Raw genomic sequence first — 13,340 nt, 5'->3', positions numbered from 1 at the left:
ACACATCACAACCTCCCCCCTCCTTCCTGCACCATGCACGGAACATTGCACCCCTGAGCAGCACAGGTATGGCCTACCAGAACCTGCCCAGCACTGCTTCCGGGCCCGCCCTGTTGGCCCTAGTATATGCCACAAACAACCCATCTCAGCCCCTCCCCTTCAGCTGTACCTGCCCTGCTACACAATAGCTGAGTGACTGGACCTACCCATTGCACAAGGAGGTGAAAAGTATCATGACCACAGACAAGCAAACAACAAAGAACGCACGGCCCACCTGCTCAGACATAACCAAATAAAACAAAAAAGCAGGATGAAACAAACAGATCTGTAACCAATAAATAAAAATAACTACTGAATGTCCCAAAGACAGCAGACAATATCAAAACATATAAAAAAAAAAACAGGACAGATTGGTTCCAATAGGTGTCCAAAATAAAGCACCAGATGACTTTCCAGTAGAAGAAAAGGCACTAGAACTACCAGACAGGGAATTCAAATGTCTAATATTCAGAGTTATCCAAGAGCTGAAGCAAAATGTGGACAGAAATGAGGAAAAAACAGGCAAATTCATGGAAAAGACAGACAAATTCATGGAAAATACAGACTAAAAAATGGAAGAATTTAGGAAAATAGCATAGGAACAAAATGCCAAAATAAACTCACAACTAGAAATCATACAAAAACAACAATTAGAAATCCAAAAGATAAAAAACAAGATTTGAGAAATGGACAGTGTCATAGGAGGGCTGAGGAGCAAGTTTCAAATGATGGAAGACAGGATCAGCAAAATTGAAGACAAACACTTGGACACAACACTGTTTGAGGAAAAATCAGAAAAAAGAACAAAGAAAAATGAGGAAACCCTGAGAATTATGTGGGATACAATCAAAAGCAAAAATCTGTGAGTGATTGGAGTTCCAGAACAGGGAGAAAAAAAAAAAAAACAGAAAACACAGAGAATCATTGAAGAATTGCTGACAGAAAACTTCCCTGATATCATGAAAGATAAAAAGCTGAACATCCAAGAAGCTCAATGAAACCCATATAGGATAGACCCCAAAAGAAAATCACCAAGGCAAATCATAAGCAAACTAGCTAAAACCAAAGACAATGAAAAAATCCTGAGAGTAGCTCAAGAAAAACAAAAAGTCACATATGGAATAAATTTTTGTATAAGAGACTGACTTGATTTGTAAACTTTCACTTAAAGAACAATACAAATTAAAAAAAAAAAATTGGAGAGACATTAGAGGAGAATTTGGAGAATCAAAGATAGGGTAATACCTACCTAGGGCCCAGCTTACCCTTGGGGGTGCCTCCACATGTTGATTTCTCTATTCCCATGTCTGAAATTAAAAGAAGTTTCTCTGTTTTTTAGAAAAAAAAAAAAAAAGTCACATACAGAGGAGAAACAATAAGACTAAACTCTGATTACTTGGCAGAACCATGCAGGCAAGAAGACAATGGATGACATATACAAAACCTTGAAAGAAAAAAATTGCCAACCAAGAATAATATATCCTGCAAAACTTTTGTTCAAATATGATGGTGAAATTAGGACATTTCCAGATAAACAGAAATTAAGGGAATATGTAAAAACCAAAACAAACTTACAAGAATTTTAAAGGTAGTCCTTCGGTCTGAGAACAAACAACATCAGACCATATAGCCTGAATCTATGACACAATATTGTACCAGCCAGATACCAGCCTAGGAAATTAACTCTCAAGGACTGTCTGAAACCAAAAGAAATACAACAGGGAACCAGAGAGGTTAATCTGTAAATGACAACAACGTCAGAACAATAAAAGAGGGAATAAACTGTACAGGTATTGAACTTTCTAACGGAAAGGAAGGCAAGGCGATACCAAGTAATAATAGACTGGTTCAAACCTAGAAAGATAAGGGTAAATTTCAAAGTAACCACAAAGAAAGTTAACAAACGTACTCATCAAAATAAAGAAGAAAATCATAAAGTCTCAATAAAAATGAAATCTACAAAAACAAAGAAATGAAAAAGAATCCATAAACAAAAGGAATTCAGCACAAGAAAGTAAGAGGAACAAAGAAATGTTAGCATCACAAAAAAAAGCACTACAAAATGACAGCAATAAACTCATACCTATCAATAATTACACTGAATATAAATGGCCTAAATGCACCCATAAAGAGATGCGGAGTGACAGAATGGATAAAAAACAGGATCCATCAATATGCTGTCTACAAGAGACACACCTTAGAAACAAAGACATAAATTTATTAAAAATCAAAGGATGGAAAAAATATATCAAGCAAACTGCCAGCAAAAAAGAGCCGAAGTGGCATTACTAATCTCAGATAAAATAGACTTCAAAACAAAATCCACCATAAAATACAAGAAGGGCACTATACAATGATTAAAGGCATGATCCACCATGAAGACTTAACCATAATAAATGCCTACGCACCCAATGACAGGGCTCCAAGATACATAAAACAAACTCTAACAGCACTGAAAAGATAAATTGACAGCTCCACAATAGTAGTAGGAGCCTTTAACACACCACTCTCCGTAAAGGACAGAACATCTAGGAAGAAACTCAACACAGATACAGAAGAGCTAAAAGGCACAATCAGCCAACTTGACCTCATCGACATATATAGAATACTCTACCCAAGAGTTGCAAAGCACACATTCTTTTCCAGCACACATGGAACATTCTCCAGAATAGACCACATCTTAGAGCAACCCTCAACAAAATCCAAAGCACTGAAATAATAAGAAGTATCTACTCTGACCACAATGCCATCAAAGTAGAAATTAAAAACCGGAAGTGCAAAGGAAAAAAATCAATTACATGGAAACTGAATAACACCCTGCTTAAAAACCACTGGGTAATAGAAGAAATCAGAGATGGAATAAAAAAAATTCCTAGAATCAAATAAGAATGAAAACACATCATACCAAAACCTTTGGGACACAACAAAGGCAGTGCTCAGAGGTCAATTTATAGCAATAGATGCACACATTGAAAAAGAAGAAAGGGACAAAATCAAAACATTAGCTACACAACATGAACAAATAGAAAGAGAACAGCAAAAGAAGCCCACAGCCACCAGAAGAAAGGAAATAACAAAGATCAGAGCAGAAATAAATGAAATAGAAAATAGAAAAACAATAGAAAAAACCAACAAAACCAAAAGTTGGTTCTTTGAAACGATTAACAAAATCAACAAACCATTGCCCAAATAAAAGAAAAACAGGAGAGAACACAAATAACCCAAATAAGAAATGAAATGGGGGACTTTACAACAGACCCAACTGAAATAAAAAAGATCATAACAGAGTATTATGAAAAATATACTCCAACAAATTTAACACCTAGAGGAAATGGACAAAGCTCTGGAAACACACTACCTACTCAAACTAACAAAAAATGATGCTGAAAATCTGAACAAACCCATAACAAGAGAACAGATTGAAAAAGGTAATTTAAAAACTCCCAACAAAAAAAAGCCTGGGGCCAGATAGCTTCACTGGAGAATTCTACCAAACATTCAGAGAAGAGCTTACACCACTACTACTCAAACTGTTTCAGAACACAGAAAAGGAAGTGATACTTCCAAATTAATTCTATGAAGACAGCATAACCCGGATACCAAAACCAGGCAAAGATACCACAAAAAAGAAAGTTACAGAACAATATTTCTTATGAATATAGATGTAAAAATTCTCAACAAAATTCTAGCCAATAGAATTCAGTACCATATCAAAAAAATAATACACCATAATCAAGAAGGATTCATCCCAGGTATGCAAGGATGGCTGAACATTAGAAAATCAATCAACGTAATCCACCACATAAGTAAAAGGAAATAAAAGAATCACACTATCATTTCAACTGACGCGGAAAAAGCATTCAACAAAGTCCAACACCCATTCCTGATTAAAAAAAAAAAAAAACTCTCAAAAAAATAGGTATACATTCACAGTAGCCCCCAAGAAGATAAAATACTTAGGAATAAATCTTACCAAAGATGTAAAAGACCTATACAAAGAAAACTACAAAGTACTACTACAAGAAACTAAAAAGGACCTACTTAAGTGGAAAAACATACCTTGCTCATGGATAGGAAGACTTAATATAGTAAAAATGTCTATTCTACCAAAACCCATCTATACATACAATGCACTTCCGATCCAAATTCCAATAACATTTTTTAATGTGATGGAGAAACAAATCACCAACTTCATATGGAAGGGAAAGAAGCCTCGGGTAAGTAAAGCATTCCTGAAAAAGAAGAAGAAAGTGGGAGGCCTCACTCTACCTGATTTTAGAACCTATTATACAGCCACAGTAGTCAAAACAGCCTGGTACTGGTACAACAACAGACACATAGACCAATGGAACAGAATTGAGAACCCAGATATAAATCCATCCACATATGAGCAGCTGATATGTGACAAAGGCCCAGTGTCAGTTAATTGGGGAAAAGGTAGTCTTTTTAACAAATGGTGCTGGCATAACTGGATATCCATTTGCAAAAAAATGAAACAGGACCCATACCTCACACCATGCACAAAAACTAACTCCAAGTGGATCAAAGACCTAAACATAAAGACTAAAACGATAAAGATCATGGAAGAAAAAATAGGGACAACCCTAGTAGCCCTAATACAAGGCATAAACAGAATACAAAATATTACCAAAAATGACGAAGAGAAACCAGATAACTGGGAGCTCCTAAAAATCAAACACCTATGCTCATCTAAAGACTTCACCAAAAGAGTAAAAAGACCACCTACAGACTGGGAAAGAATTTTCAGCTATGACATCTCCGACCAGTGCCTGATCTCTAAAATCTATATGATTCTGTTAAAACTCAACCACAAAAAGACAAACAACCCAGTCAAGAAGTGGGCAAAGGATATGAACACGCACTTCACTAAAGAAGATATTCAGGCAGCTAACAGATACATGAGAAAATGCTCTCGATCATTAGCCATTAGAGAAATGTAAATTAAAACTACGATGAGATTCCATCTCACTCCAACAAGGCTGGCATTAATCCAAAAAACACAAAATAATAAATGTTGGAGAGGCTGCGGAGAGATTGGAACTCTTATACACTGCTGGTGGGAATGTAAAATGGTACAACCACTTTGGAAACCTATCTGGCGTTTTCTTAAAAACTTAGAAATAGAACTACCATACAACACAGAAATCCCACTCCTCGGAATATATCCTAGAGAAATAAGGGTCTTCACATGAACAGATATATGCACACCCATGTTTATTGCAGCTCTGTTTCCAATAGCAAAAAGCTGGAAGCAACCAAGGTGTCCATCTACGGATGAATGGTTAAATAAATTGTGGTATATTCACACAATGGAATACTACGCATCGATAAAGAACAGTGACGAATCTGTGAAACATTTCATAACATGGAGGAACCTGGAAGGCATTATGCTGAGTGAAATTAGTCAGAGGCAAAAGGACAAATATTGTATAAGACCATAAGATCTTGAGAAACAGTATAAACTGAGAACACATACTTTTGTGGTTACGAAGGGGGGAGGGAGGAAGGGTGGGAGAGGGTTATTTACAGATTAGTTAATAGATAAGAACTACTTTAGGTGAACGGAAGGTCAATACTCAATACACGGAAGGTCAGCTCACCTGGACTGGACCAAAAGCAAAGAAGTTTCCGGGATAAACTGAATGCTTCACAGGTAAGTGGAGCAAGGTGGGGGGGTTTGGGGACTATGGCCTAAGGGGACTTCTAAGTCAATTGCCAAAATAATACTATTATGAAAACATTCTGCATCCCACTTTGAAATGTGGTGTCTGGGGTCTTAAATGCTAACAAGTGGCCATCTAAGATGCATCAATTGGTCTCATCCCACCTGGATCAAAGGAGAATGAAGAACACCGAGGTCACACGATAACTATGAGCCCAAGAGACAGAAAGGGCCACATGAACCAGAGACTTACATCATCCTGAGACCAGAAGAACTAGATGGTGCCCAGCCACAACCGATGACTGCCCTGACAGGGAGCACAACAGAGAACCCCTGAGGGAGCAGGAGAATAGTGGGATGCAGACTCCAAATTCTCATTAAAAGACCAGACTTAATGGTCTGACTGAGACTAGAGGAATCCTGGCGGTCATGGTCCCCAAACCTTCTGTTGGCCCAGGACAGGAACCATTCCTGAAGACAACTCATCAGAGATGGAAGGGACTGGACAATGGGTTGGAGAGAGATGCTGATGAAGAGTGAGCTACTTGTATCAGGTGGACACTTGAGACTGTGTTGGCATCTCTTGTCTGGAGGGGAGATAGGAGGGTAGAGAGGGTTAGAAACTGGCAAAATTGTCACGAAAGGAGAGACTGGAAGGGCTGACTCATTAGGGGGATAGTAAATGGGAGTATGGAGTAAGGTGTATATAAGCTTATATGTGACAGACTGACTTGATGTGTAAACGCTCACTTAAAGCTCAATAAAAATTATTAAAAAAAATAGGTATAGAAGGGAAATTTCTCAACATAATAAAGGGCATCTATGCAAAACTAACAGCCAACATTATTCTTAATGGAGAGAGGCTGAAAACATTTCCCTTGAGAACAGGAACAAGACAAGGATGCCCTTTATCACCACTCCTATTTAACATTGTGCCGGAAGTCCTAGAGCAATAAGGCGAGAAAAAGAAATAAAGGGCATCCAAGTTGGTAATGAAGTTAAACTCTCCCTATCTGTGGATGATATGATACAATACATAGAAAACCTGAAAGACTCCACAAGAAAACTACTGGAACTAACAGAAAGGTTCAGCAGAGTAGCCCGATACAAGATAAACATACAAAAATCAGCTGGATTTCCATACACCAATAAGAGAATGATGAAAAGAAAATCAGGAAAACAATACCATTTATAATAGCCCTAAAAAAAAAAAAAAAAACTTAGAAAGAAATCTAACCAGGGATGTAAAGGACCTATACAAAGAAAACTACAAAGCACTACTGCAAGAAACCAAAAGAGATCTACATAAATGGAAAAACATACCATGTTCATGGACAGGTACACTCAACATCATGAAAATGACAATTCTACCCAAAGTGATTTACAAATACAATGCAATCCCCATCCAAATACCAGCAACATTCTTTAAAGAGATGGAAAAACTTATCATTAGCTTTACACAAAACAGGAAGAAGCCCTGGATAAGTAAAGCACTATTGAAAAAGAAGAATAAAGTAGGAGGACTCTCACTACCTGACCTCAGAACCTACTATACAGCTACAGGAGTCAGAACAGCCAGATACTGGTACAATGACAGACACCTCGACCAATGGAACCGAATTGAGAACCCAGATGTAAATCCATTCACCTATGGTCACCTGATCTTCGACAAGGGCTCAAAGTCCATTACATGGGGAAAAGACAGTCTTTTTAACAAATGGTGCTGGCAAAACTGGATGTCCGTCCACAAAAAAAAGAAACAGAACCCATACCTCACGCCATATACAAAAACTCATTCAAAGTGGATCAAAGACCTAAATACAAAGCGAAAACCATGAAGTTCATAGAAGAAAAAATAGGATCAATTTTAGAGGCCCTAATACATGGCATTAACAGGATATAAACCTCAACCAACAACACACAAACTCCAGAAGATAAGCTAGATAACTGGAATCTTCTAAAAATTAAACACTTATGTTCATCAAAAGACTTCACCAAAAAAGTAGAAAGAGAACCTAGAGATTGGGAAAAAAATTTTTTTGGCTATTACAAATCAGACAAAGATCTAATCTCTAAAATCTACAAGAAAATCCAACACCTCTACAACAAAAAGACAAATAATCCAACTAAAAAATGGGCAAGGGAAATGAACAGACACTTCACCAAAGAAGACATTCAAGCGGCAACAGACACATGAGGAAATGCTGGTGATCACTAGCCATTAGAGAAATGCAAACCAGAACCACAATGAGATACCATCTCACCCCCGGCATTACTGGCATGAATCAAAAAAACAGGAAATAGCAAATGTTGGAGAGACTGCGGGGAAATCAAAACTCTTCTGCACTGCTGGTGGGAATGCAAAATGATACAACCATTTTGGAAAATGATATGGCACTTCCTTAGAAAGCTAGAAATAGAAATACCATATGATCCAGCAATCCCACTGCTAGGAATATATCCTAAAGAAATAAGAGTCATCACATGAATAAACATACGCACACCCATGTTCATTGCAGCATTGTTCACAATAGCAAAAAGATGGAAACAACCTAGATGCTCATCAACGGATGAATGGATAATCAAACTGTGGTACATACACACAATGGGGCATTATGGAACAATAAAGAACAACAGTGAATCTGTGAAGCATCTCGTAACATGGATTAATTTGGAGGACATCATGCGGAGTGAAATAAGTCATTCACAAAAGGACAAATATTGTATGAGACGATTACTGTAAAAACTCATGAGGTTTACACACAAAAAGAAACAATCTTTGATGGTTATGAAGGAGGGGAGGGGTGGGGATGGAAGACCCTTAAATAGGCAATAGATAAGTGGTAACTTCAGCAAAGGGTAAGACAGTAGACAACACTGGGGAAGCCAGCACAACGTGTCCAAGACAAGGTCACAGAAGCTCCATAGACACATCCAAACTCCCTGAGGGGTCTTATTGCCGGGCTGAGAGCTGTGGGGACCATGGTCTCGGGGAACATCTAGCTCAGCTGGCGTAACATAGTTTATAAAGCAAATGTTCTACATTCTACGTTGGTGAGTTGTGTCTGGGGTCTTAAAAGCCTGTGAGCAGCCATCTAGGATATTCCACTGGTCTCATCCCTTCAGGAGCAAGGAAGAATGAAGAAAACTAAAGATATAAGGGAAAGATTAGCCCAAAGGACTAATGGACCACATCTACCACAGCCTCCACCAGGCTGAGTCCAGTACAACTAGCTGGCGCCCGGCTATCACCACTGACTGCTCTGACAGGGATCACAATAGAGGGTCCCGGACAGAGCTGGAGAAAAATGTGGAACAAAATTCTAACTCAAAAAGAAAGACCAGACTTGCTGGCCTGACAGAGACTGGAGAAACCCTGAAAACATGGCCCTCGGACACCTTTCGCTCAGTAATGAAGTCACTCCTGAGGTTTGCCCTTCAGCCAAAGATTGGACAGACCTATATGGGTTTGGCTTTAATTTGTATGGGAGCAGACCACCAGGTCTTCTGCAGAGCCGCTGGTGAGTTAGAACCATCAATCTTTGTGTTACCAGCCGAGTACTTAACTCTGCAGCCACCAGGGTTCCTTTGCACCACAATAGTGTCCTATATTAATGGAGTCTCTGGGTGGTACAAAAGGTTAACGTGCTCCGCTTAGCTGCTAACTGAAAAGTTGGAGTCGATGTCCACCAAGCCCTGGAGATCTACTTTTGAAAAATCTGGCAGTGAAAACCCTATGGAGCCCAGTTCTACTCTTAACACACAATGGGATCGCCATGAGTTGGAAGTGACTTGACAGCAACTGGCTTTTAATACATTAATAGATTACTTTTTCCAAGAGGTGTACATCATAGTCATTGGCTAAATAATCCAATTACGCTACTAATTCATGTTCGGAGACATGCGGAGAAGAATAAGAAAATAAATAGCTTGTGACTCCAATGCTTACCTGCTTTGCCTCGGGGTTTGGAGTTCAGTCAGAATCTCCCATGAGGTTTGCTGATTTCTGGATTCAGCAATTTTTTCTGGCACCTGTGGGAGCGAACTACTGAGCGGCGGTGGACTTTTCAGTCTAGTTCACAGGACAGCTGGGTGTGGAGACGCACAGGAGGTTTCCAAAGTCTCCTGCCAAGGAAATGTAGTTGCTCCCCAACTGGCTGCTTAAAGAATGACGTGGTGACATCTTCCAACGTGGCATCTTTTTTCTTTCTCCTTTTTTCCTTGGAAACTGCCATTAATGCTGATAAGAGTGATTTCCCAGAGATGGAGAGCAATCTAAAATAATAATAACGGGACTTTTAAAAATTTTTATTGTGGTAAAATATTCATCGAGAAAACATTTGCCATTGCAACCATTTTTATGTGTACAATTCAGTGACATTAATTAGGCTCACCGTTTTGTGCACCCATCACCACTGTACAACCGGAAAGTTTGACGTTTTTCTTTTTGTGGTCATTAATATCAATGGTTTTCTTCCCACTGGGGAGTCAGTCACTCATGACTCCTGGCTAGTCGTTCTCCCACTGGAATGTGACATTTGGAAATTCCCTTCCTCCATTCTTGTCAGAGATCCATTTTCCCCATGCCAAGTCATATCAACCACAGTAGCTTGTATTGACCAGTGCTCTTAATAATGGGCAGGGCTTCTTTTTCTTTTACATTTTTATGAGAAATAAGCCAAAAGAAACACTTTGCAGAACTGCTAGGGAAGGAAGAGGATGAAGGTGTGAATGGCTTCCAGAATTACATCATGAAATGCCATGTTCCACAACCTCTTTTGCAATAGCGATATTTTATCTACACATATTTCCTTCCCTCGAGTTTTAAACTAAAATTTGGCTTAAAATAGCGATTATTTAAGCATCTTCTCTACACCCAACTTGATTCAAGCTGTGAAGTTAATGTGTTCTCTACATGCAAGAACAAGAGTGGGAGAGAAGGAAGAAACAGACCATTGCCGAGTGACTGAGAGCTACTCTGTGTGTTTGGATTCAGCCCTCTTTCACCGTTCAGATTTGGAATCTATGCCCTTTGGTCCCCAGAGAATAAAAGGACAGGTTCTTTTGGCAGGATTTGGGAGGCACCTTGTACTGGATGGGCTGAGGCAGTTCCATACAGCCAAATGAGTAGCACCAGTTTAAAGGAGAGGGGTTAAGAGAAGTCAGACAAGGAAGGTGAGGAGGCTGCTGGAAACTCAGAGGACTAGATGTTCGCTGTTCTCCCTGGTTCCACCCTGGCGGGCAGTGGGAGGACCCTGCTCACTATTACTGGGTAGTTCTTTACCATTTATCAAGCACTTTCACATACAATAACTCACCTGACTTTCTCAACATTCCCATGGTGAAGAAAGGGCAATGCCATACTGCATTGGGCAAATCTGTTGCAAAAGACCTTTTTTCAAGTTTTAAAAAGCAGCGATGCCACTTAGATGACATCTTTTTGCAGTGAGAGAATATCATATGGATAACCTGAGTTCAACCAACGCTTTACCAAAGACACAAATTGTCTGACTATACCTTAATGCTATCATTTGGTAATGTCATCTATAGCAGAGTACACAGCACTAAGAGGTCCTTGATTGCAGAAGGAAATTATTGGCCTAATGCAGATTGGGTTTTTAAAGTTCTGTTTCCCTTATCCCAGTATTTCCCAAAGTGTATTATTTGATAATAGTGTTTCATGGAAAGGAAAACTCTTAACCAAAATAAGTCTCGGGCCCATGGAAAAATGCTGCAAATATAATCTTATTATTTTTCTCTCACTTAAGAGGGAAGAGCTGATCTTGAAGATTAGGGCAAACCCTATATTTTAAGTGATATGAAGCAGCTACTTCTTTATCAGCAGAAATAGGATCTGGAGCCAGGAGACGTGCTCTCTTCTAACTAGCTGTGTGACCTTCGGCAAGTATCACTTTCATCCTTTCTAATCCCATTTCTTCCCTACAGCTGCGAAACCAGAAATCCCCTGGTCAGACGGGTTTTTTTTGTTTTGTTTTGTCCCGGTTGAAGAACAGAAAATTAAAGATAATACAAATGTTAGAATGGAAATCCCCAGACTGTTCAGTTAGAAATTCCCCCCAATTATTCCAGTTCTGGCTCTTTGAGTACTGACTACATTTTGGTGCTGGACTTGGTCCACGTGTCAGCTCAAAGGCCAAGCTTGCTGGGGCAAAGCCACCAGGGATGGGGTAAATCAGCAAAGTCCACGAAGAAGGATCCATTCAGAGACCTTCCCACCCATTGCTACACTCTCTCAAGGACCTCCTCCGAAACCAGGCCTATGAGGATAATTGTGGGGGAAAAAGTGGGGAGGGGTCTCTAAAGAACCTGTGGATATGAAAATCCAGAATAATCTAGATCATTAGTATTAAGGTGAGAATCTGGAAAGAGGCTGTAGGGTTGGTGGAAGTGTCTGCCCTAAAACATCTTTCACCATCATTTTTTTCATCTCACCTTGTTACAGTGAAAAACTCCACTGGAGATTCATGTAGTGGATACTGATTTTAGAAAACATCAATACCTCTAGAAGGTCAAAGAGCTGTTAGACACCCATCCGGAATGGGAATCTGCTCAATGAGGCCACGTTCCTGTTAACACCTGACATTCTCTGCAATCAGAGAACAGGAATGGTGATTGGCAGTGCGGGGAAGGTAGGAGGAGCCTGGAGGGGGGTCCCAGTTCGGGTGGGAGGAGTAAGGTGGGGAATAGGTGCAGAGAACCAAAAAAACAAAACTGTTGCCATCAAGTCGATTCCAGTTTATAGTGACCCTATAGAACAGAGAAGAACTGCCCCATAGGGTTTCCAAGGAGCGCCTGGTGGAGTTGAACTGCCAACCTTTTGGTTCACAGCCATAGCTCTAAACCACTATACCACCAGGGTTTCCAAGCCCTAAGACAGTAACAGAGAAGTATAAAAGGGAAGTGTTGTTGTTAACTGCCATGTAGTCAGTTCCAACTCATAGCGACCCTATACACAACATAATGAAATACTGCCTTGTCTTGCGCCATCCTCACAATCACTGCTATGCTTGAGCCCATGGTTGCAGACACTGCCAATCCATCTTGTTGAGGGTCTTCCACTCTTTCGCTGACTCTCTACCAAGCATGATGTCCTTCTCCAGGGACTGGTCCCTCCTGATAACATGTCCAAAGTACATAAGACGAAGTCTCACCATCCTCCCTTGTAAGGAGCACTCTGGTTGTAGTTCTTCCAAGACAGGTTTGTTCGTTCTTCTGGTAGTCCACGGGCTATTCACTGTTCTTTGCCAACCCCATAATTCAAAGGCAGCAATTTTTCTTCAGTCCTCCTCATTCAATGTCCAGCTTTCACATGCCAAAAGGAAGTAGGAAGATGATGATGACAAATTATCCAATTCCAAATGGCTCCTAAGACCTATGCTTCCTCCTTTTCTTCTGGTCTCCTTCACACTATGGTCACCTGCTCAAGAGAGCCAGGAAAGCTGGGACTAGGGTTAGGCTTCATAGTGGGTGAGCTTGTTTTTGATAAGCTATTGGAAACCCTGGTGTTGTAGTGGTTAAGTGCTAAGGCTGCTAACCAAAATGTCAGCAGTTCAAATCCACCAGGCACTCCTTGGAAACTTTACGGGGCAGTTCTACT

General features: G+C 39.9%; 1 protein-coding gene across 2 annotated transcripts in view; it reads right to left on the bottom strand.

Annotated features, from left to right (window-relative positions):
- The window catches only part of RCL1 (RNA terminal phosphate cyclase like 1), a 179,846-nt gene that overhangs the window by 90,407 nt on the left and 76,099 nt on the right, over positions 1–13,340 (bottom strand). For both annotated transcript variants that reach the window (XR_002783746.2, XR_002783747.2), the window contains one exon: positions 9,672–9,997. The gene's annotated coding sequence lies outside the window, so the exon portion shown is untranslated. The remainder of the gene's footprint in view (positions 1–9,671; positions 9,998–13,340) is intronic.

Source organism: Loxodonta africana, chromosome 9 (genome assembly GCF_030014295.1).
Source record: "Loxodonta africana isolate mLoxAfr1 chromosome 9, mLoxAfr1.hap2, whole genome shotgun sequence".
Classification (NCBI taxonomy): Eukaryota; Metazoa; Chordata; class Mammalia; order Proboscidea; family Elephantidae; genus Loxodonta; species Loxodonta africana.
Note: the sequence above shows the minus strand (reverse complement) of the source record. Positions and strands in the feature narration are given on the sequence as shown.